This window comes from Myotis myotis, unplaced genomic scaffold (genome assembly GCF_014108235.1).
Source record: "Myotis myotis isolate mMyoMyo1 unplaced genomic scaffold, mMyoMyo1.p scaffold_m19_p_14, whole genome shotgun sequence".
Taxonomy (NCBI): domain Eukaryota; kingdom Metazoa; phylum Chordata; class Mammalia; order Chiroptera; family Vespertilionidae; genus Myotis; species Myotis myotis.
In genome coordinates, this window is record NW_023416318.1 from 18,318,648 (window position 1) to 18,341,365 (window position 22,718).

The window sequence follows — 22,718 nt, forward strand, 5'->3', positions numbered from 1 at the left end:
TGCTTTCCTGGTCCCGGGCGATTTCGGGACTTGGGGAGCCGGTGGGTGTGGGGGTGTGGGGAGGGGGCGGCCCCTGGGAGCCCCTGGAACAGCTCCGGGCGGGGCGGGCGGGGGCACGGAGAGCTCAGCGTGGTTTCTGCCTCCGCGTGCAGGGCCGTGCGAGGAGGTGCAGGGGCGCCGCGCGGGGACTTCCCTCTCCGGGGGCCCCGGGCCGCGTCAGCGCCGTAGCCGCTCGGGAGGCGGCGAGCGCTCCCCACGGCCGGGCCGCGGCCCTCCCGCCCCGGCGGCGCCGCGCGGTGGATTGTGGGCTGGGGGCTGCGGCGGCCTCTGGCGCGGTCTCCCCCGACCGAGCCGGGCCGAGCGGGTCGGCGGGGAGCGGGGCAGCCGAGAGCCGGGAGCAGCCGCGCTGAGGGTGGTGGTCGCGGCGCGGCGGCGGCTCCCCTGGAGGCCGGGGATGTGGGAGAGGCGGTGGCAGCAGCGGCGGAGGCGGCGCTGCGGACCCGGGGGAAACTGCTGGCTGACAGGACACCCGGGAGAGACGTGAGGGAGCCGCCGCGGCCGCCTCTCACCCCCGAGCGGAGTTGGGCTGCGGAGGGCGGCCCTGGGCTCCCCTGGCGGACGGGCCAGCCGGCGCGGGGCGGCGGCGGGAAGCCGGGCTCGGGCCCGGCGGGGCTCCGAGCGGCGGCGGCCGCGGAGCAGCAGTCTCGGCGCGACGAGGGCCGGCGGCGGCGGCGATGCACTAGGCCGCGCTCGGGGCGGCTGCCCGGGACCGCAGGTAGGTGTCGGCCGGCCCCGTTCGGCCCCGGCGTCGCGGCCCACCCCCCGCCCGACCTCCTCTGGCGAGAGGGACCCAGACCCCACCCCCTCTGCCTCCTCCCCGGCTCCCAGCCGGCGGAGTTTCGGTCCTGGCGGACCGGCGCCGAAGCTCCCTGCTCGCCCGGGATCGGGCCGGCAGCCGGCTCCCCTCCAGCCCCCGCGGCGGCCTCCAACGCCGTTCTCGCCGCCCCGGGGTCCGGGCTCTGGCGCTCCCACCCCCTCCTTCGACGCGGCCCCCAAACTTTCTTTGTACAACCGGGCCCATAGCCCCCTTTTGATGCTACTGGAATAATTTAAATAAAAAAAAAATCATTCTTCTTCCTGGAGAAGGCTCACCCACGGGATAACTCAGTGTTGTGCAGTTTGACAATTTAGCTCGCAGTATTTTGTTCAATAATTAATGTCCTTCAGTTCTGCTGATTTGATGCAAGGGCAGGCCCTCCCCGCCGCCGACGAGGGAGCTCGTGCCCATTGTAATTGACCATTTGGTCTGTAATTGACCGAGTTCAGGATGGTATATTTAGAGTTTTGGCCCAGCCGGGTTGCATTTTTTAAAAAGATTCCCCTTTAACCAGCTTTATTTATTATTATTTTTTAATTGAGGCTTTCCTTACTTTCGAAGAGTTAAAATGTTTGGAGTGTTGTTGTTTTTTAATTGGCTCTATTTCTGATTGGTCAAACCCCAGGGCAGTCTTCATAGTACATGTTTACAAGGCCAGTGATGATGGGATGGCAGACTGGGAAGTGTGTGACTGTGAAAAGTGAAGCTTTTGATGGACATTCAGGTTGACTTTATGGGGAGTTCTAATTGGAAGAGTACTCGAGAGCCTTGGTCATTTCTAAGCATTTATGATAGAGCAGGAAGGATAATGGGATTTGTGTGTTTGATTGTATTCATATTGTAGTCAGAGTCCCGCTTTCCTACCAGGAGGTATTACTTGGTGGTTCATTGTGATCATCATTGTTCATAATAGGTTCGGGCAAAAAAATATCAATATGTGCAAATTTGAGGTAGTTGATAGTTGTGGTTTTGGAGATTAGATGTTTGCAATTTAATGTGATTTGGCTATTTTTAAATTATGCTCTGGAAACTTCAGAATTATTACATCACCAGGACAGACATTGTAGTCTGAGGATCACTTTTAAAAGAAATGAAATGTATTTGAATGGTTTTCTTTACAAAGAATGTATCACAACAGAACTATAAAGACTGTCCATGTTCTCTTGTTGTTGACCATGTTAATATATTTTGTTTTGTTACTTTAGCCTTTAGCTTTCTGAAGTGTTTTTTATTGCTTTCAAATCATCCAAAGTTTACTAGGAAAAGATGATTAATTTGCATATATTGACTTTCTAGAAAAGTTAAAATTTATTTCTGAATAGGTATTATGTTTTTAATAATTTCAGAATTAAAATAAAATCTTATAACTCATGAAATGGCCAAATGTGCAGAATTTGCCTTAATCACATTTTTTCTATCAATAAAAATTGATAAACTAATTTTTCCTGCTTTTAGCTTAAAAGCTTAAAAGGTGTACAACTATCACCATAATCAATCCTAGAACATTTCATCACTCCAAAAAGAAAATTGCTCATCATTAGCAGTTACTCCCCATTCTCCCCCACTCCACCCCAGACCTAAGCAACTACTGATCTAGTTTTCATCTCAATATTTGCCTCTGTGGTTCATTCATATAAATGGTATCAGCTCATAGCTTGAGAAGTTTTTATTTTAAAATTCACATGTTAAAAATATTTGAGTCAGAATAAGCAACTGGTCACTGGTATTAAGCGATGCTTTAAACAACTGACATATTTTTTGGTTATATTCAGCATAGATTAATATACCGGTGGAGAAAGAAAAAAGCATGAATGGCTTCAGTGATCGTAAGAGGCGGTCTGTCAGCTGGGAGTCAATAAGTAAAAGCTGAAAGAATATTTTTGTCAATAAGTAAAACCTGAGAGTATTAGGATATTAAGGTAGGAAAATACCTTAAAGGTCATCAGCTTATTTCCTGTTTGCTTCACAAATAGATGGCAGGAAATCTGAAGAGTGGAAGCTTGAATCTCTGGGATGCATGGCTCAAGAACCACAATGTGGTCATGAAGGGCAAGAAATAGGGATTTGTAAATTAGAATTGTTTAGGTTCTCTTGTATATGTATGCATTCATGCATGCGTGTATGTACTGTATTTGACATTTTACTAGCAGAGGAGGGAGAGAACTGGACATTTTACTAGCAGAGGGAGGACTAATGTATACACATATGTGAAATCCATGTTACAAAATCCTCTGAAAATGCTTTAATCTAAAGAGGCTGGCATATATATTATTTAAGTATCTTCTTGAACTATTACCATCTTATTTTTAAAAATCCAAATTTTAAAAATGAAATTGTAATTAACAGGGCTGGTTGGAGACCATTTTTAAAGACCCAGGGCCCTAACATCTAAACCAGTGGTTCTCAAGCAGGAGTGATTTTGCCTCCAAGGGACATCTGGCAGTGTCTGGAAACATTTTTTATTATCACAGTTGAAGGTGGGGTGCTGTTGGCATCCAGCCAAGAAATATTGATAAGCATCCTACATTGAACAGAACATATCTTACCTTACCCACGCAAGAAAGAATTATCTGACCCAAAATGGCAGTAGTATTGTTCTAAACCATGGTTTGCATGATTTTGGCAAGGGCCTGAGCTGGTGGTAAAATACTCTGTGGACACTGATTGGTGGATCAGGTTAACCCTTTAGGTTCTCTAGCAACTTTCTTTGTAGGGGGAGGCAGTTGAGAGAAAAGTAAAAGGAAATCTATGACTCAACACATATTCATTCTTTCTTTCTTTCTTTCTTTCTTTCTTTCTTTCTTTCTTTCTTTCTTTCTTTCTTTCTTTCTTTCTTTCTTTTTTACAGAGAGGAAGGGAGAGAGATAGAGAGTTAGAAACATCGATGAGAGAGAAACATCGATCAGCTGCCTCCAGCACACCCCCCACTGGGGATGTGCCCGCAACCAAGGTACATGCCCTTGACTGGAATCGAGCCCTGGACCCTTGAGTCCGCAGGCCAATGCTCTATCCACTGAGCCAAACTGGTCAGGGCCAGATATTCTTTTTTAAAAAAATTAAATCTTTATTGTTGAACGTATTACATATGTCCCCCATTTTCCTCCATTGACCCCTTCTAGCACACCCCATCCCCTGCCCCATATTGTCTGTTATGCATATATGCATACAAGTTCTTTGGTTGACCTCTTCCCATCCACCTCCCCCACCCACCTGATCTCACCCACCCACCTCCGCCTTCCCTCTGAGATTCTACAGTCTATCTCATGCTTCTACTAGTATGTCTCTGGATCTATTTTGCTCATTAGATTCCACATATAAGTGAGATCATGTGATATTTGTCTTTCTCTCAATGAAGGTATTCTTTAGTTTGTTTTGTCTTCAAACCTGAAGAAAAATTTGTTTATTTATTGAATTTATTGGGGTGACATTGGTTAATAAAATTATATAGGTTTCAGGTGTACAATTCTATAATACATCACCTATATATTATACTGTGTATTCACCACCCCAAGTCAAGTCTCCTTCCATCACCATTTATCCCCGCTATACCCTCTTCTACCTCCTCTGTGAAGAAAAAAAAATGTTTCCCTGGAAATGGCAGCTTTATTTTACTGTAAATTTGAACTATTATGTTTTGAATTGTTGGTTACTGGAGCATAGGTTTTTTTGAAATTGGAAATAAACACAGTATAGTAGTAGTTTATCTAGAAGTTATTTTTTTTTCATGGTAGCATCAACTGCCAAAGAAAAGAGAAGTAGGCTGTTTTAAAATTAATGTCCAAAATGTTTTAAAACTTATACATGAATGTCATCTTTTTTTCTTATAGGCCCCAGTTTTGGCTCTTTAATTTGTTTTTAACAGCTCAATTTGGTGGTGAAAGAAGAAAAGATTGACAGTGGGATCACTTTTGCTATGTACCTGCTTTATGACCTTAGGTGAATTATTCAATCTTTCTGAGCCTCAATTTTCTCATCTATAAAATAGGAATAATGATAATTACTGCATTATAAGGTTATTGTGAGAATTGAATGAGGTAATGAGTGTTAAGGTGCTATGTCAACTATAAAACACCTGTGTGTAATAGTTAGTTACTATACCTGAAACCATTGTTATATCAATTACTAGAGGCCTGGTGTATGAAAATTCATGCACTGAGGGGGGGGGGGGGGTCCCTCAGTCCGGCCTGCCCCCTCTCACAGTCTGGGAGCCCTCAGGGGCGGGAGGTGACCAGGCGATCAGGGAAAGGCAACGCCCCATCACACCTCTGCTGCTGCCACTGCCGGCAGCACAAGCCTCGGCCGGCCCTAGTTACCTGCGCCTCAGGCGGCCCTGGGCAACTGGGGGGCTGAAGGGACTGGGGGACTCCGGAGGCAGGCTTGCAGAGCGGCCGGGCCTGTCTGGGGGTGGGCCTGGCCTTGCTGCAGGCCTGCCATCCCAGCAGGGCTGAGGAGCCTGGGTGGTGCCATCTTATGGATGTGGGCACTGCCATCTTTGAGGGCGTGACAGTCAATTAGCATATGCCCTCCTTATTGGCTGTGAGTACTGCCATCTTTAAGGGTTTGGCAGTCAATTAGCATATTCCCTTCTTATTGGCTGTGGGCACCGCCATCTTTGAGGGTGTGGCATTCAATTAGCATATTCCCTCCTTATTGGCTTAGGGTGCCGCCATCTTTGCAGCCTGCTGCTCAGTTGTTTGGTCGTCCCTCACTAACCCCACTGCTGGCCTGGTCACCCCACGCAGCCCGCTGCTCAGTTGTTTGGCTGTTCCTCACTAACCCCCCTGCCAGCCTTGTTGCCCCATGCAGCCTGCTGCTCAGTCGTTTGGCAGTCCCTCACTAACGCCCCTGCCAGCCTTGTTGCCCCATGCAGCCTGCTGCTCAGTTGTTTGGCTGTTCCTCACTAACCCCCCTGCCAGCCTTGTTGCCCCATGCAGCCTGCTGCTCAGTCGTTTGGCTGTTCCTCACTAACCCCCCTGCCAGCCTTGTTGCCCCATGCAGCCTGCTGCTCAGTCGTTTGGCAGTCCCTCACTAACCCCCCTGCCAGCCTGGTTGCCCCACACAGCCTGTTTGGTCATCCGTTCGGTTGCGATGGTTGCTTAGGCTTTTATATATATATATAGATACCTCAATTTAAAAAAGTTAGTTACTTGTTTCAGAAGAATCAAAATAGAAGGGGATAGAGAAGGTGCCAAAGGCAGGAATAATATAGATAGCAAGGCAGAGAACAGTGACTGCTAGCAGCCTCTCTAGAGAGAAGAGAGAAATTCTAAAAATATATTGATAACAAACTAGCAAAAGAACTAGTATTATTACCATAATTAGAAGCTCTTTAATATAAGGACAAACTGATTTCCTTTAGTAGCACCTGAGAGTATCACTGTTATAAAAGAGTATAAAACTGATTATTATAATGGTGAAATTAAGTTATCAAGAAAAGGTTACCTTGTTTTCAAAATACGCTATTTGAAAACATATAATTTCAGAATTAAATTTTGTAGAAGTTACTTATTTGTACAAAAATATTTTAGCCTTTTTTTGAGAGTAAGCTACAGTTATCTGGATTAATTCCCTTGTTGGGAATAATTCTGTCTGTCTTCATTTGCTATTCATGCCTTCCTTTAGGTCTGAAGGGTTTTTTTCTACCACTGATAAGTGCTCTTCAAATGTGAAGATTTGCCTGAAGAAAGGTTTTAAACCTACCCACTATTTGTAAAATCTATCTTTTTAGACTTGTTTCCTTTTCTGTTATTTTTCAACATGTCCAGTGGTCCATAGTTTGTTCTGTAGCATTTAAAATTGAATTAACTAAAATACATGAAATGAATGGGGGGAAATCTAATCTCTTACAATTTTGTTAACCGGGTAACTCTCCTTCACAGTCATACAAAAGTAAGACTGCAGGTAAGCAGAGCTGGAGCTTTTCAGTGATATTTTTCTGGGGTAGCATGAGGGTAGAATAGTTTGAGACAGTATTCAGAATAAGTCAAGTGGTGAACTTAATATATGGTGTACTTGCCTTGGCCAGTGTGGCTCAGTTGGTTGGAGTGTCTTCTATCTTGTGTACTGGAAGGTCTTGGGTTTGATTCCTGGTCAGCTCACATACCTAGATTGCCTGTTTGATCCCCGTTGGGGCACCTGCCGCAGACAAGCAAACCATGTTTTTTTTTCTCTATCTCTATCTCTATGTCTACCTCTATCTCTATCTCTTTCTCTTCTTCTCCCCTCCCTTTCCCTCTCCCCCTCTCTCTCCTTCTCTTTCTCCCTCTCTAAAATAAATAAAAATAAATTAAAAAAAATATGGCAGACTTAAAAAATTGGATTATAGAAAGTGGGAATTTTTCAGGGGGAAAAAAATGCCACCAATTTGGAGAATTTTATGTGCAAATGGTTGGCTTTTTGACTGAAAGGAAGTTCAGAGAGTGGGTGTTTGAATATGAATATTGTAATGATGCATCATATTTTATGAGTTTTTTCCTGTGGAGTATGTAAAGTAAAATTTAGAAATCAAAATAATTATGTCAAGAAAGTTGATGCCCTGGTTTGTTTGTGTGTTTTTTCTTTCAAGTTGGCTAACCTGAAGGGTAGATTGGGCTCAGTTTGTGAAGATTTTAGACTTGATAGACTTGATATATACCACTGTCAAAGAATACTTAAAGAGAGTGATCTAATCAGATCTGAATTTTAGAAAGATGGTTCTGAAGTTGAGATTAGGAACAGAGAAAGACTTTTGGTAGGAGACTCTCACAGTAGTCTAATCCGCAATTAAAACTGTGAACTAGAGTAGTGGCAGTTGGAATGGAGAGCAAGTCATGAATTTGTAATGAATTTTGGAAGTAGAATCCAACGGACAGTCCAAGTTGGTATAGAAATTGAAGAATGTAAAGAGGTTAGAGAGAGTCAAGAGGCGGTACAGTAGTGGTTCTCAACCTTCCTAATGCCGCTACCCTTTAATACAGTTCCTCATGTTGTGATGACCCCCAATTTCATTGTTACAAATTGAACATAATTAAAGCATAGTGATTAATCACAAAAACAATATGTAATTATATATGTGTTTTTATGGTCTTAGGTGACCCCCGTGAAAAGGTCATTCGACCTCCAAAGGGGTCGCGACCCACAGGTTGAGAACCTCTGCTCTACAGTTTCCAGCTTGGTAAACTGCATAATTGGTGTTGCCATTAACTAGCTAGAGAAGGATTAAATTATTGGCAGGTGGAAGAGAGGAGTAAAGATGGTAGATGAGTTTAAGTTTTGGATGTATTGAATTTTAGGTATCTGTGAGACTTGTAAGGGAAGATGCCCAGTAGGCAGTTATAAATTTGGGTGTGAGATACTGAAAAGAGGCTAGAACTGCAGAATGATCTGGAATCTATCTAGTTTTCTCCATCTTTTCTACCATTATCTGAGGTTAGGCTGCACTCATCTCTCAACTAGATTATTGCATGTTTACTATCTGGTCTCTTCTAGTCTTAGATTTCTCTAATACTAGTACATACATTCTCTGTGCTATAATCAGGGATCTTTCTAACGGGCAACTAAATTATTTCTGTGACTTTCATTCTCAAGATGAAATCCATATTTCTTATTATTTCTAACAAATTTATAAATTCATTTATTTTCTCAACTTATCTCTCCAGTTTAATGACTCTCCATAACTACCTCCTTCCCCCCAATACAGTGGGGCCTTGACTTACGAGTTTAATTCTTTCCTAGGCTGAGCTCGTTAAGGAGCTCGTTAACTCAAATTACTCTGTCAACTCAATGCAAAAAATCGGCTGAGAGACAGCTGGTATCTCAAAAAACTCGTTAGTCGGGACACTCTTAAGTCAAGACCCCACTGTATATAACTTTCTCAGAAATACTGACTGACTTGTAGTTTCTGGCAATAGGCTCTCTCTTCCCTCCAAGCCTTTGCACATAGTTCCTGTTCCTGGAATGTTTTCCTTGTCACGTTCTTCCTCCCTTCCATTTGTCTGTCACATTTCTACTTATCTTCAGTTCTTGGTAAACTTTCATTGGTTTATTATTATTCAAAAATTTTAAACCCACAGAAAGGTCAAAAGGATAGTAGAGTGAAGACCTCCACACACACATTTTCCTTTTGTCAAATCTGAAAATAGAATGTAGATATCATGATGCTTCACCCCTACATATGTAAGTATGCATCTTCCTATTACTGAGACATTGTCTTACACAACCACAATACCATATGACATCTAAAAATAACAACAGTTGCTCAACAACATTATTTAACATTGAGTCCATACTTAGAATTTTCTTATTTCTCTCAAAATTCTTTATAGCTCCCCCCACCCTCAATACAAGATTCAGTCAAGGTTCACACATTTGGTTGTTATGTCTCTTTAGTCTCCCTCAATCTGGACTAGTCCCACTGCCTCCCTCTTTTCCTTGTGTTCTCTTTTGAAAAGTAAAGGCATTTGTCCTCAAGTATATTCCATATTCTGAATTAATCTTTTTCTTCATGATTAGATATTTCTGGCAAGAATACCACAAAGGCCTGGCCGGCATGGCTCAGTGGTTGAGTGTCAACCTATTAACCATGAGGTCACAGGTTTGATTCCCAGTCAGGGCACATGCCTGGGTTGCAAGCTCCATCCCCAGTGTGCGGCATGCAGGAGGCAGCCGATCAATGATTCTCTCTCATCATTGATGTTTCCATCTCTCTCTCCCTCTCCCTTCCTCTCTGAAATAAAAAAAAAGAAAAAAAATTGGAAAAAAAAGAATACCACAAAGATCATATGTATACGTACCATTTTATCACTTCAAGAAGCACATAACATAAGCCTGTCCCCCTGTTGGTGATTCAAGCTTGATCACTTGGTAAAGGTGGGAACTGATAGATCTCTTGACTGTTTGTTTAAATAACTCATAGGATGATACTTTGTAGACATGTAAATATCCTGTTCCTAACAACCCTTTAAACCAGTGGATTTAGCATCCATTAATGAACCTTGTTTGAATCACTCATTGTATTGGATGATTAAACATGGTAACTTTCTAATTCTTTCATTCCATCTACATTTATTATTTTCATTGACTTTTGAAGGCAGTGAGATCAGGTTAAGTGAAGACTGAATATAAGAAATTGAATTTAAAAATCAGGCCATTCTTTACGTTTTCCAGAGCCAAGTGAGTGCTGGAAATGGAAGACATTGCTAAGGAGGTAGACTAAAGAGACTACAAGTTTACCAATGAAGAGGAGGTAAGAAGTAGCTTGGGGAGATAGAGTTGAGAGAAAGAACTTAAATTTAGTGCTTGAACTTTTTTTGATGGGCTGATGAGATTAAATTTGTGTGAGGGAATATGTAATAGAATAAATTGTATGAATTGGGAAGAAGTGAGATTAAGAACAGTTGGTTGGGGGATTAACACTGGAAAAGAGTAGACATCTGTGCTATACCTCAGAAAGTTATGAGTTGTGTAAAAGTGAGAATTAGATATGTTTGGATATGAAGGGGAGAAGTCAGATGTAAGGACTTTTTTGGGGGAGGGTATGAAGTAAAAAGATTACTTTTTAAGCATGGAATTGATGAAGGAAAGCTAGGGGACATGAGAGTGCTGAAAGTTTATTATAAATACTCTGGGAACTGGGAACAAGAAGGGTTTCACAGTAAGTGAAAGGATGCTGAGAAGGGCTTCATCTGAGATTGGAACTTACAGATTTATAGTTTGCATGTTTTACATAGTTTTTCTCTGGCAGTGTTCTGCAGCCAGGAACAAAGCAAAGAGGTTGTATTGAAGATGGATGAGGGGAGAAGATAATTGAAGATATAAGGGAGACTGTTGGGATATAATTGACCATGGGATCTAAGCTAAGTAGGGAAGCTAGTAAGGCTGACCTGGGCTAAGAGACCCAAATAATGCGGAGGAGTGTAGAGGTGATGTCATAAGTAATATAGTCATCAATGACACAAAGAAATAAAATAAAGCATCCAAGTTTATATTTGGTTTTCATTGAATTTTTTTCATGCTAGTGACTGATTTTTATTGTAGTACAGTTTTGTCAGCCCTAGGCCTGTGGACTCTTAATTTCAGTGGCTGCTCTATCATGTTACTTCAGTACAGTGGTTCTCAACCTTGGCTGCACATTAGAATCTTCCCAGGTGATTCTAATGTACAGCCAAGGTTGAGAACCACTGCTTTAGTATATTAAGTCTGATAAGTGCCTTGGAAAAAAAAAACATTGCTTTTATTTTGAATAGTATCTAGATTCCAAATATATACATATTTATTGTTTTTGAGGATATTTTTGAAAATTTATTCCTGATAAAGATATCACACATGAAATACCACTTATTTATTTATTTATTTATTTTTATTTAAAAATATATTTTATTGTTTTTTTACGGAGAGGAAGGGAGAGGGATAGAAAGTTGGAAACATTGATCAGCTGCCTCCTGCACGCCCCCTACTGGCGATGTGCCTGCAACCAAGGTACATGCCCTTGACTGGAATCGAACCTGGGACCCTTCAGTCCACAGGCCGACGCTCTATCCACTGAGCCAAACCAGTCAGGGTAAAATGCCACTTATTTATAGCCATTTAAAATGTTTAAATTTAATATTACAAAGTTATATTTTTTATCCTTCTAGCCAAGATTATCTCTTATTATTTAATCTTGTCACTAAATTAAACATAAATATAGAACTTCAGGAAATATGTAGTCAGAATTAACTGCAAAGCACAGGGTATCATAAATATCAAGTGAGAGTATAAAGAAAAACCAAGTAGATTAGTACAACTTTGTTCTTATTTTCTGGGTTTCTTTAGTTTCTTCCATACTCTTTAATGTCTAAGATGAGTAGACAGGTACTTATTTATGACAGCCTTAATTTGTTAGTATTTTTGAAAGCCCAGATATTTATGCTTAAATTTTAGCTTCATTATTTGAGATTGTCAGCAAAAATGTATATGATACATAATTTTTAAAAATGTAAGTACTTTTGCCGAAACCGGTTTGGCTCAGTAGATAGAGCGTCGACCTGCGGACTGAGGGGTCCCATGTGCCTTGGTTGCGGGCACATTCCCAGTAGGGGATGTGCAGGATGCAGCTGATCAATGTTTCTCTCTCGTCGATGTTTCTAGCTCTCTATCTCTCTCCCTTCCTCTCTGTAAAAAATCAATAAAATATATTTTTAAAAAAATGTAAGTACTTTTAAAAATAGTGATTAAACTAGATTTTGTCAGGTGACAAATCTTATAACTAATAGTATATGAGTTTATTTGTTGTGTGTATGCTGTAAAAGAAGCTCAATTATACCATTTTTTGGAAATTGACTCTTGAAATTCCAAAAGTATTGTGGGAAGGACTTTTTAAAATATAAGACATTTGAGATATTTTAAATTTCTGTGATTAAAAATAACAACCTCTACTGATTTCTGTTAAGTCAGTCTTTGGTAGGACATTACAGTATGGTTCTTTTTTTTTCTTGACTATATCAGTACTTCTATATTTTGGGAAATCAAGTTTGCCATTTTTTTGTTTGCTTTTAAGAAAAATAGCATTGAGTATTGAATTTTTCTTTTTTACTAAATTTAAATTCATTGTATAAAAAATTGCTACCTCCATCCAGCTCCAGTGTAAAAATATTTCCCACTTCATGCATATTTTCTCAAATTACAAATAGATGTTATAAAAGTTCATTAGTAAGTTATTTGTTTATAATTTGGAACACATTTACTGTTGAAAGTGTTAAAATGATGGCCCCTGGCAGCATATTTATTCCACATTGCAGCTCAAGATTTATCCCTTTGCTAAGAAAATATATTAAATGATACTAATGAAAATGTATAGTGTCTCTTTACTTGAAGAATGTTTTTCTAGCAGTCCCAGTTTTATAAAATTCTTTGTAACTGAAAAAATAAAGTATTAAAAAATTGGTATCACAATCAGATGCTAATTATCGCTACCTTTATTTTTAACATAAGATGGACATAAATGATATTTATTACTGTAAAAATTATTGGATCAGTAATTGATCTGATAAGGAAAAAAAGAAGAAAGCACTGAAATGTATGGGAGGCAGTAGTGAAATAACTGTTTGGGGTTTTTTTTGAAAGGCAGTGTAATGTAGAGACAGAGGCATGAAATTAAAATCAGAAGATCTGGTCCTTGCCGGTTTGGCTTAGTGCAGCGGTTCTCAACCTGTGGGTGGCTACCCCTTTGAGGATCGAACGACCCTTTCACAGGGGTCGCCTAAATACATCCTGCATATCAGATATTTGCATTACGATTCATAACAGTAGCACAATTACAGTTATGAAGTAGCAACGAAAATAATTTTATGGTTGGGGGTCACCACAACATGAGGAACTGTATTAAAGGGTCGCGGCATTAGGAAGGTTGAGAACCACTGGCTTAGTGGATGGAGTGACTGAAGGGTCCTAGGTTCGATTCTGGTCAAGGGCATGTACTTCGGTTGCAGGTAGGTTCCCTGGCCCTGGTGGGGGTGTGTGTAGGAGGCAACCAATCCATGTGTCTCTCTCACATTGATGTTTCTCTCTGTCTCCCCCTCTCCACTCTCTAAAAATCGGTGAAAAATATCCTCAGGTGGGGATTAACCAAAAAAAAAAAAAAAAATCAGATCTGAATGCAACTACCATCTTCACAGTTAACTAGTTAAATGATCTTTTTAAAAATATTTTTTTATTGATTTCAGAGAGGAAGGGAGAGGGAGAGATAGAAAAATCAATAATGAGAGGAAATCATTGATCGGCTGTCTCCTACATACCACCTACTGGGGATCGAGCCTAAAACCCAGGTATGTGCCCTGACAGGGAATTGAATTGTGACCTCCGGATTCATAGGTCAATGCCCAACCACTGAGCCACACCAGCTGGGCTTAAATGGTCTTGAAACCTATTACTCTTGAACCTGTATATTTATCCACACAATAAGGATCATAGATTCATTCATTCACTATTCATTTAGAAATATGTTTCTTGCTATGTTTTTAGAAGACCAACAAAATAATTTGAATAAAAACAAGCAATTATGAACTGTATAGTATTTAGTCCAATTAGTGATGATGTAGTAGTAATTTTTCTTACTGTCTTAACATTGGTTCCCTTTCTCCTGCTGCCTTTACTTCTTTAATTGATAACATATTTTCATTGCACTCTTTGATCTTAGGACAGCACAGAAACTTTAGAACTAGTAGTGGGAGTGAGGCAATCCAGGTTTGTTCAAATTCCAGCTGATTCCCCCCACTCCCTTAAGGGCAATTAGATGGGGGAGTAAGGGTGGAAGGCAACTTTTCTGGATTAGCTTGTTCATTTTCTCTCTGTTGCCTTGACAGAGTCCTGTCTTTCTTGAGGGTGGGGCATAGCCTAAAGTGCCTCATAGTTGCTGGGTGTGTGATTAGTCTCTTTCTCTCTGCCTCCATCCCTCCCCCCAATCCCACCCCTTCCCATGTGTATCTAACTTTTCCTCTTCCTCATCTCCTTTCTCCACCTCTTTGTTCCTTTTTAATCTCATACTTTGGTTGGTTTCTTGCTGTTTGCCTACAAATATGCTCAGGTTTCCCATGGCCTAAAATATTCTTGCTCAACTGTTAGTCTCTTTTCTTTCACCATCAAAGAGATGTTGATCTTGTTGCCTTTATTACTTCATCTCTTACTTAACCTATTGTGGAATGGCTTCTGTCCCAACCACTGTCCTAAATTTGTTCTAATCCAGTAGCCTTTTTTGAAGTTAGTAATTTCCTTGATCTTGCTCTCTCTGCAGCATGTTGACACTACTGTTCACCCTTTTCTCCTGGACACTTTTTCTTTGGCTCTTGTAAGGATTGTATTTCTGATAGCTTTCTTCCTTTCCTCTTAAGTGTATTTTTGCCCACCCCCTGCTCTGAGCTCTCATTAGCCCTCTTTCCCCAAACTTTGTCCCTTTGTAATATTACTTGCCTGTGACTAGCATTATTTACTCTATGTCATTGAATAGAAGCAGGATTCTGTTCACTACAAGAAATAATTTTTTTCCTAAAGCAATATAGTTGTTTTATAGCAATAATCTGCTTTTGAAATAGTCAATTCTCCATTATTGAAGGCTTTCAGGCAGAGAGACCTCTTGTAAAAAGGATTCATGTATTAAGTAGAAAGTTGAGCCATCCAACTCAGAGATTGTAATTTTTATTTCATCCACTCCACTCCCAAGGATTCAACTTTGGCCTTTATTTAAATGTCTTCTATAGCATTATTTCCAGCATCTCTGCCTCCTCATCCCTCTTTTCTCCCACAAGCACAGTTTGTGTTATCAAAATAGCTTCTGTTCTAGGCCACCATGCTTTCTAGTTTTGTCATCATTGTCCAGGACAATGCTAGTTAAAGGAAAGAAAAAATATGAACAATAAAATGGCAATAAACACATATCTAGCAACAATTGAATCTAATTTTTTCTTTCCTTTAAGCATGGATTTGAGGACCACTATTCTATGCTTGGTTACTTTTCTAATATTAGATTATATCTTCCCATATTGGTTTGCTCTCTCTTTTCTCTCTCTACCCCCAAACTAGGGTCACTCAAGCAAAGGACATCAAAGGGAAGGCTCAGGATCCTAAAGTTGAAATTGTTTTAAAACTTTTAAAAAAAGTCTTTATTGTTGAGAGTATTACAGATGTCCCTTTTCCCCCCTCCTCCCATTGTCCCCCTCCACCTGGTTCCTGCCCCTGCGCCAGGGCTTCACCACCCTATTGTTTGTGTCCATAGGTGATGCATATCTATACTAATAAAAGGGTAATATGCTAATTAGACTGGGAGACCTTCAGGACAAAGCCATGGTGGCGGGGCTGAGGCAGAGGCGGTTAGGGGTGATTGGGCCGGCAATGGAGGGCAGTTGGGGGTGAGCAGGCCAGCAAGGGGGGGGGGGGCATTTGGGGGTGAGCAGGCTGGCAGGCAGAGTGGTTAGGGGAGATCAGGCAGGCAGCGGTTAGGAGCCAGCGGATTGCGAGAGGGATGTCTGACTATCATTCTAAATGATGGCTTTGCTGGGTAATCTTGGTGTAGCTCCTTGCTATTCATCACTTTGAATATTTCTTGCCACTCCCTTCTGGCCCACAAAGTTTCTGTTGACAAATCAGCACACAGTCATTTGGGTGCTCCCTTTTAGGTAACGAACTGCTTTTCTCTTGCTGCTTTTAAGATTCTCTCTTTGTCTTTAACCTCTGGCTTTTCTTTTTTTATTGTTTAAAGTTTTATATATGTCTCCTTTTTCCCTGATTGACCCTCCACCCCCCCCCCCCCCCAACCTTTGGCATTTTAATTATGATGTGTCTTGGTGTAGACCTCTTTGGGTTCCTTTTGTTTGGGACTCTCTGCACTTCCTGGACTTGTAAGTCTATTTCTTTCACCAGGTAGGGGAAGTTTTCTGCCATTATTTCTTCAAATAGGTTTTTAGTATCTTGCTCTCTGTTCTCCTTCTGGCACCCTCATAATGTGAATGTTGGTACACTTGAAGTTGTGCCAGAGGCTCTTTACATTATCTTCATATTTTTGGATTCTTTTTTCTTTTTGCTATCTTCTGATTGGGTGTTTTTTGTTTCCTAATATTCCAAATCATTGATTTGATTCTTGGAATCCTCTACTCTACTGTTGAATCCTTGTATATTCTTCATTTCAGTTAGTGTATGCTTAATTTCTGACTGGTTTTTTTTTTTTCATGTCTGACATTCTCACTAAGATCTTTGAAAGTCTCATTAAGTCCCTTGAAGCTCTTATGAAGATCCTTTAGTAACCTTATAACTGTGGTTTTGAACTTTGTATCCAATAGTTTGCTTGCCTCCATTTCTTTCATTTGTGACATGTTTCTTTTTCTCCACATTTTGGCTGCTTCCCTGTGTTTGTTTCTATGTATTAGGTAGAGCTGCTATGTCTCCTGGAATTAGTAGAGTGGCTTTGTGTAATAGGTGTCCTGCAGGGCCCAGTGGCTCAGCCTCCCTAGTCATCTGAGCTGGGCACTCTTTGTGGGCTATGTGCACAGTCTTGTAGTTGAGCCTTGATTGCTGATGGCTCACTGGGATGAATTGACCTCTAGGCCAATTGGCTCTGAGGACCAGCTGCAACTACAGTGGGAGAGCTGCTGTGCAGGAGACACCCCTATGGAGCAGGACTTGCTTCAGTGAGGCTTTGGTGCTCACTGAGTCTGCCCCTTGAGTGTGTTGCTTGTGTATGTGAAGAATTGTAGTCTGGTATGGTCTGAAGCTGTCTACTGGGTGCACTGGCTCTAGGGCCTCCAGGGAGGTGCAAAGCCTGCCATTGCCTGGAGCCACCCAGTAGGAGCTACAGAAAGATCTGCAGATGGCTGCTATTTGTATTGGGTGTGGAAGTGCCCAGGCAAGGGCTGTGAAGCAAGGCAGGCTGGTACTAGTGCCAGGTCTTGAACCTTTTATTGATAGGTTTGGGGCACACTAATACCAGCTTCAGGTTGTGTGAGAGATTTTAGCAAAGTCTGAAGCCTGAGCAAGGACAGACCATTGATGTGGAAAAGCTGCTGTAAAGAACTTGGGTGGGACTGCAAATTGGATGGGATGGGGTCACCGGGAATCACCAGGGTGGAGCAAACAGTGTGAGCCCTGCTGATGGAGACTCAGATATGGCTGCCAGTTAGCCCTGCGACAGGGGAGGTCCCAGCACCGGAACTATGACCCCTGTGAGTATCCCTGTCTGGGACAAAGCTGCCCCTGAGTTCGTGCCCTGATGCCAGAAAATCCAGTTTCTCCCTGTATGTGTCTGGGTCCCCCAAAGCTGCCTAGCACTGGAACTCAGAGGGATCAAGGCCGAGTAATTTCATGTGCTGTCTATTAAGGGGAACACCTGGGTGTACAGCAGCCTGTATGTCACTCAGCCACAATTCCTGCTGGTTTTTACAGCCTAAAGTTATGGGGACTTCTCTTCCCCATAACTGGGGGTCTGGTGTGGGGCTGGACCCCCATAGGAAGCCTTGGAGATATCCCTCCTGATTAAAAAAATGCCACATGTGGTTGTCGGACCAGCCCACTCTGAGCCACCTCCCCTCCTATCAGTTTCAGTGTGCTTTCTTCTTCTTTAGTTGTAAGACTTCCATTCAGCCAGCTTTCAGGTGGTTCTGAATGATGGTTGTTCTGTATTTTAGTTGTAATTTTTATGTGGTTGTGGGATGCGGCCAGTACCGGTGTTTACCTATACCACTCCTGTTTTAAAACTTTGTATGGCATAGTCCTAATGTATAATACGATATTTAATAATAAGAAATTGTAGTAATTGCAATGATTATTGAATGTGTACTGTGTGCCAAGTATTGTGTCATGAACTTACATAGGTTATGTGAGTTATATTTGATTTAAATCTTACAACATTCTTATGAGGAAGATACTATTGCTGTCTCATTTTACAAATGAGGAAACTGAGATTTAGGAGGGTAACAAAGTTGTCAAAGGTCACACAACTAGGTCACAGAGATCTAATTCATTTTATGGCCAGTTTACTTAAGTGGTATATTATACTGGGTTATGTGAAAGGTAATGATCTAAAATCAAATTTTAGAAAGGCAGGTTATATTATTCAAACAAGATAATGTTGTTGTTTTTAAATCTTCCTAGGTGACTGTCTGCAGCCACAATTGAGAAGGTTAAGCCACTGTCTTTAGAAGGTTAAGGTCATCTTTATTTATCCTTCTCTGATTTTTTAAAAAGTTTTTTTTTATTGATTTTAGAGAAAGGAAGGGAGAGGATGAGAGAGATAGAAACATCAATGAGAGAGAAACACTGATTGGCTATCCCTTGCACAGTCCCCACTGGGAACCTACCCTGCAACCTGAGCATGTACCTCAATCTGAATCAAACCAGTGACCTTCCAGTGCATAGGTTGACGCCTAACTACCACCAAGCCACACTCGCCTGGCAAGATAATGTATTTTTGACTTGAGTTTTTAGACTGTTTTGAATGTACATGAACCTATATGAGACATTGTTTGTGGCTTGTGTGTTTTTACCTCTGTTTCCACATCAGTTATTCATTTGTTCATTCATTTATTGAACATTCATGCAATTTATTGATTGTGAATTCTGTGCTGGGTGTGGTATATAAGAAGGTAAATGAAACAAATATAAGTTTACTTTATGATGGTGAGACAGGAAATAAGTAGATAGTTCTAATTTGAGAAAGTACTGTAAAGATCACAAACTATAATGCTAAGGGTAAAGAATAACAGGGTTTGTGTATTGCATGGGGGAAAGAAAAAGAGGACATGTGCTTAAATATGGTGGCCAGGAAAGGCCAGTAAGCAAATATAAACACTGTTAAAATTTTGTTGGGTACCTTTTCATACATTATATATAACTATATAAAGTTTTTATATTAAAATGAGATTGTACTATATATTCTGTTTTATATCTCAATTGAATCTCTTGAAATAGTAGGTTTTTGGTTTCTTTTTAATCCTCATCTGAGGATATTTTTTCCATTTGTTTTAGGAGAGAGTGGAAGGGAGGGGCGAGGAGAGAGAGAGAGAGAGAGAAAGAGAGAGAAAGTAACATCGATTGGTTTATTCCCGCATGCACCCTGACTGGGGCAGGGGATTGAACCTGCAACCTGGATACTTGCCCTTGACTGGGAATCGAACCTGCAGCCATGCTGGCCAGGGCAGTAGGTATTTTTGTTTTTAAATTTAATCATCTTTTGTTTCACTCCAACTTCTGCAGTTTGGCTTTCACTTCCACTATTGAATGTGACATTACTTTATGATGTAACTGGTCACTTTTTAATTGCCAAGTCTAAAGGAGTTTTTTTTTTCTTATTATTTTATTTGCAAACTCTGAGCTGATATTTCTCTCCTGATTTTTCTCCCACTTTCTAGGATATTCCTTCTTGTGTTTATCACAGTCATTCATTATATCTTTCTTTTCTGTCTTCAGAAATGGAATTGTGTTAGGTTCTGTACTTGGCCTCCTTACTAATATGCTTTTAGAGTGATGCATTTAACACCAGTGTTTTATTTTTTAATATATTTTATTGATTTTTTTTTATAGAGAGGAAGGGAGAGGGAGGGAGATAGACAGTTAGAAACATTGATGAGAGAGAAACATCAATCAGCTGCCTCCTGCACACTCCCTACTGGGGATGTACCCACAACCAAGGTACATTCCCTTGACTGGAATTGAACCTGGGACCCTTCAGTCCTCAGGCCAACACTCTATCCACTGAGCCAAACCAGTTAGGGTAAAGTTCTATAATGACTCACCACAGTCTAGTGGATTGAGTCCAAACTCCTTTGGAAGGTTCCACTCAGCCTAAGAAATACTCATTTTTTTTATCTACAGAAAAAAGAAATGAATGTTTACTGATATTTATTATAAGGATTGATACCAGCACCTTCAGTCAGTACGTATGTTCATTTATCAGATGATCACATCTATACATATACCAGTAGCCCGGTGCACGAAATTCGTGCACATTAAAAGGGAATTAATTGCCCTAACCGGTTTGGTTCAGTGGATAGAGCATCAGCCTTCAGACTCAAGGGTCCCAGGTTCGATTCTAGTCAAGGGCATGTACCTTGGTTGCGGGCACATCCCCAGGGCGGGAGGGGGTGTGCAGGAGGCAGCTGATCAATGTTTCTCTCTCATCGATGTTTCTAACTCTCTATCCCTCTTTCTTCCTCTCTGTAAAAAATCAATAAAATATATTTTTTTAGAAAGGGAATTAATTAGCAGAGATATTTTAATATTGCTATTTGCCCTTTCTCTATAATAGAAATGTGAGAGATGAAAGGAAATTAGTAAAATGTATATGAAAATAATATATAAATTTATTAATAAATAAACAGTAGCAAAAGGATATAACAACAACAGAGACAAGATATAAAAATGACAAAAACATGATATGAAAACAACAAAAACATGATATAAAAACAACAGTGATGCAAACAATGACTGATAAAGTGATTAAACTTATTCAAATATCTCCCTGTACACCACATTAAGAGTGAAAACATTTTCAGAGTGCTTGACTAATTTCCCTTGTGATGAAGTACTTAGAACTTTAACTGTAACATCACATGCTCTTCAAACTCGAGAGAAAGCAACATATAACTGACCATGTGCAAAAATGGGTTCAGGTAGGAATATGCCTACTCTGTGTAGAGTTTGTCCTTGTGATTTATTAATAGTCATCACAAATGCTGGCTGGCATCATGGGAAACCATTGTCAATCAATTTAAATGGGAGGCCAGTGTCAGATGGGGACAAATTAATTCTTGGAATCAGAACAGCCTCTCCCTCTGCAGATCCTGTTAATACTTCAGCTTCGATAATGTTAGGTTGTAATCTTTTGATAATAAATCTGGTACCATTACAAAGATCCCATTTACTGTTGAGATTTCTCAATAGCATGATGATTGCACCCACTTTCTTTTTATTATTATTATTATTAGTTAGGGTATTACAAATGTGTCCTCATCCCCCCCATTAACCCCCAACCTCCCCCCCCCCCCCGCCCCGCACACTCATGCTCCCATCCCCCTGTTGTCCATGTCCATTGGTTTGGCTTATATACATGTATACAAGTCCTTTGGTTGATCTCTTCCCCTTACCCCCGCCCTCCCCTACTTTCCTTCTGGGGATTGATAGCCTGATTGCTGTTTCTCAGTCTTTGGGTCTGTCCCTTTTCATCAGTCTATGTTGTTCTCTATAATCCACAAATGAGTGAGATCATGTGGTATTTATCTTTCTCTGACTGGCTTTTTCACTTAGCATAATGCTCTCCAGTTCCATCCATGCTGTTGCAAAAGGCAAGAGTTCCTTTTTTTTTTTACCGCAGCATAGTATTCCATTGTGTATATGTACCACAGTTTTCTAATCCATTCATCTGCTGATGGGCACTTAGGCTGTTTCCAAATCTTAGCTATGGTGAATTGTGTTTGCACCCACTTTCAATTTTAATTTATGACACGGCATTCCCAAAGGAGTAATACTATTAAGAAATTTGATGGGAAAATTTTCCTTTTCAGCATCATCTGTGGAATCAATGGAATCATCACTCAAATATGTGTGAAAATCTCCATTGAGTATATCCAAATTTTCTTCATTTAATTTTTGAACATACTCATTTTTTGGACAAAGAATTGCATGTTTAGATATATTTTTAATATTATCTATAGCAGTGGTTCTCAACCTTGGCTGCATATTAGAATCACCTGGGAATCTTTTTAAAATCCTGATTTTTGGGCCTCAACCTCCAGAAATTGTTTCTTTGTTATGGGGTGGGACCACAACATTAGTAACAAAGAAACAGAATTAAAACTTTATTGTGGGGAGCTGCTACAGTATTTTGGACAGGTTCAAGCCTTGGACTGATGAGAGGGCACAGTCCTCTCATTGCCACGTGCAAGTTCCAGCTTGGAGAGCAGGGCCCTCCCAGACAATTATAGCCAACAGCTATAGTTGTAAGCTTGAACCTATGGTCTGAACACGTGGCCCCACATGCCTGAGTGATGTAGGCTTGATAGAGTTCAGGTGCATGTAGTTGAGTAGGATTGAAACCCAGGAGAATGTTGTAAACATCTTGGTCATGCCCTTACTTTGCCTTGTAGCATCTGCTATAAAATAAAGGCATGGCTGTGGGAGTGGTTGCTGTCGCTCAGCAGCGTCCCACCGAGACCCGGCTTTCATTCTCTTGTCTGTCTTTTCTAAGCCTTTGAGCTGCCCCCACTCAAGTTCACCCTTGGCCGTGCTGGCACGGCACACTTTATAAAGATATGCCTCCATGCTCTCAGGGCGGGTTCCTGCCTCAAACCCCGCCCTTACAGGAAACAGTTCCAGGAAACAGCTCTGGGGAGAGTGCAGCCGTTGC

General features: G+C 41.1%; 1 protein-coding gene across 17 annotated transcripts in view; it reads left to right on the forward strand.

The window, feature by feature from the left end:
• Positions 1–235: 235 nt before the first annotated feature.
• The window catches only part of VPS54 (VPS54 subunit of GARP complex), a 122,580-nt gene continuing 100,097 nt past the window's right edge, over positions 236–22,718 (forward strand). For 5 of the 17 annotated variants that reach the window (XR_004971819.1, XR_004971818.1, XR_004971817.1 and 2 more), the window contains exon 1: positions 264–775. The gene's annotated coding sequence lies outside the window, so the exon portion shown is untranslated. Of the gene's footprint in view, positions 776–2,660; positions 2,797–4,704; positions 4,814–10,021; positions 10,101–22,718 lie in introns of those variants that run through there. The other 12 variants (XM_036334367.1, XM_036334366.1, XM_036334368.1 and 9 more) reach the window with 12 other exon arrangements.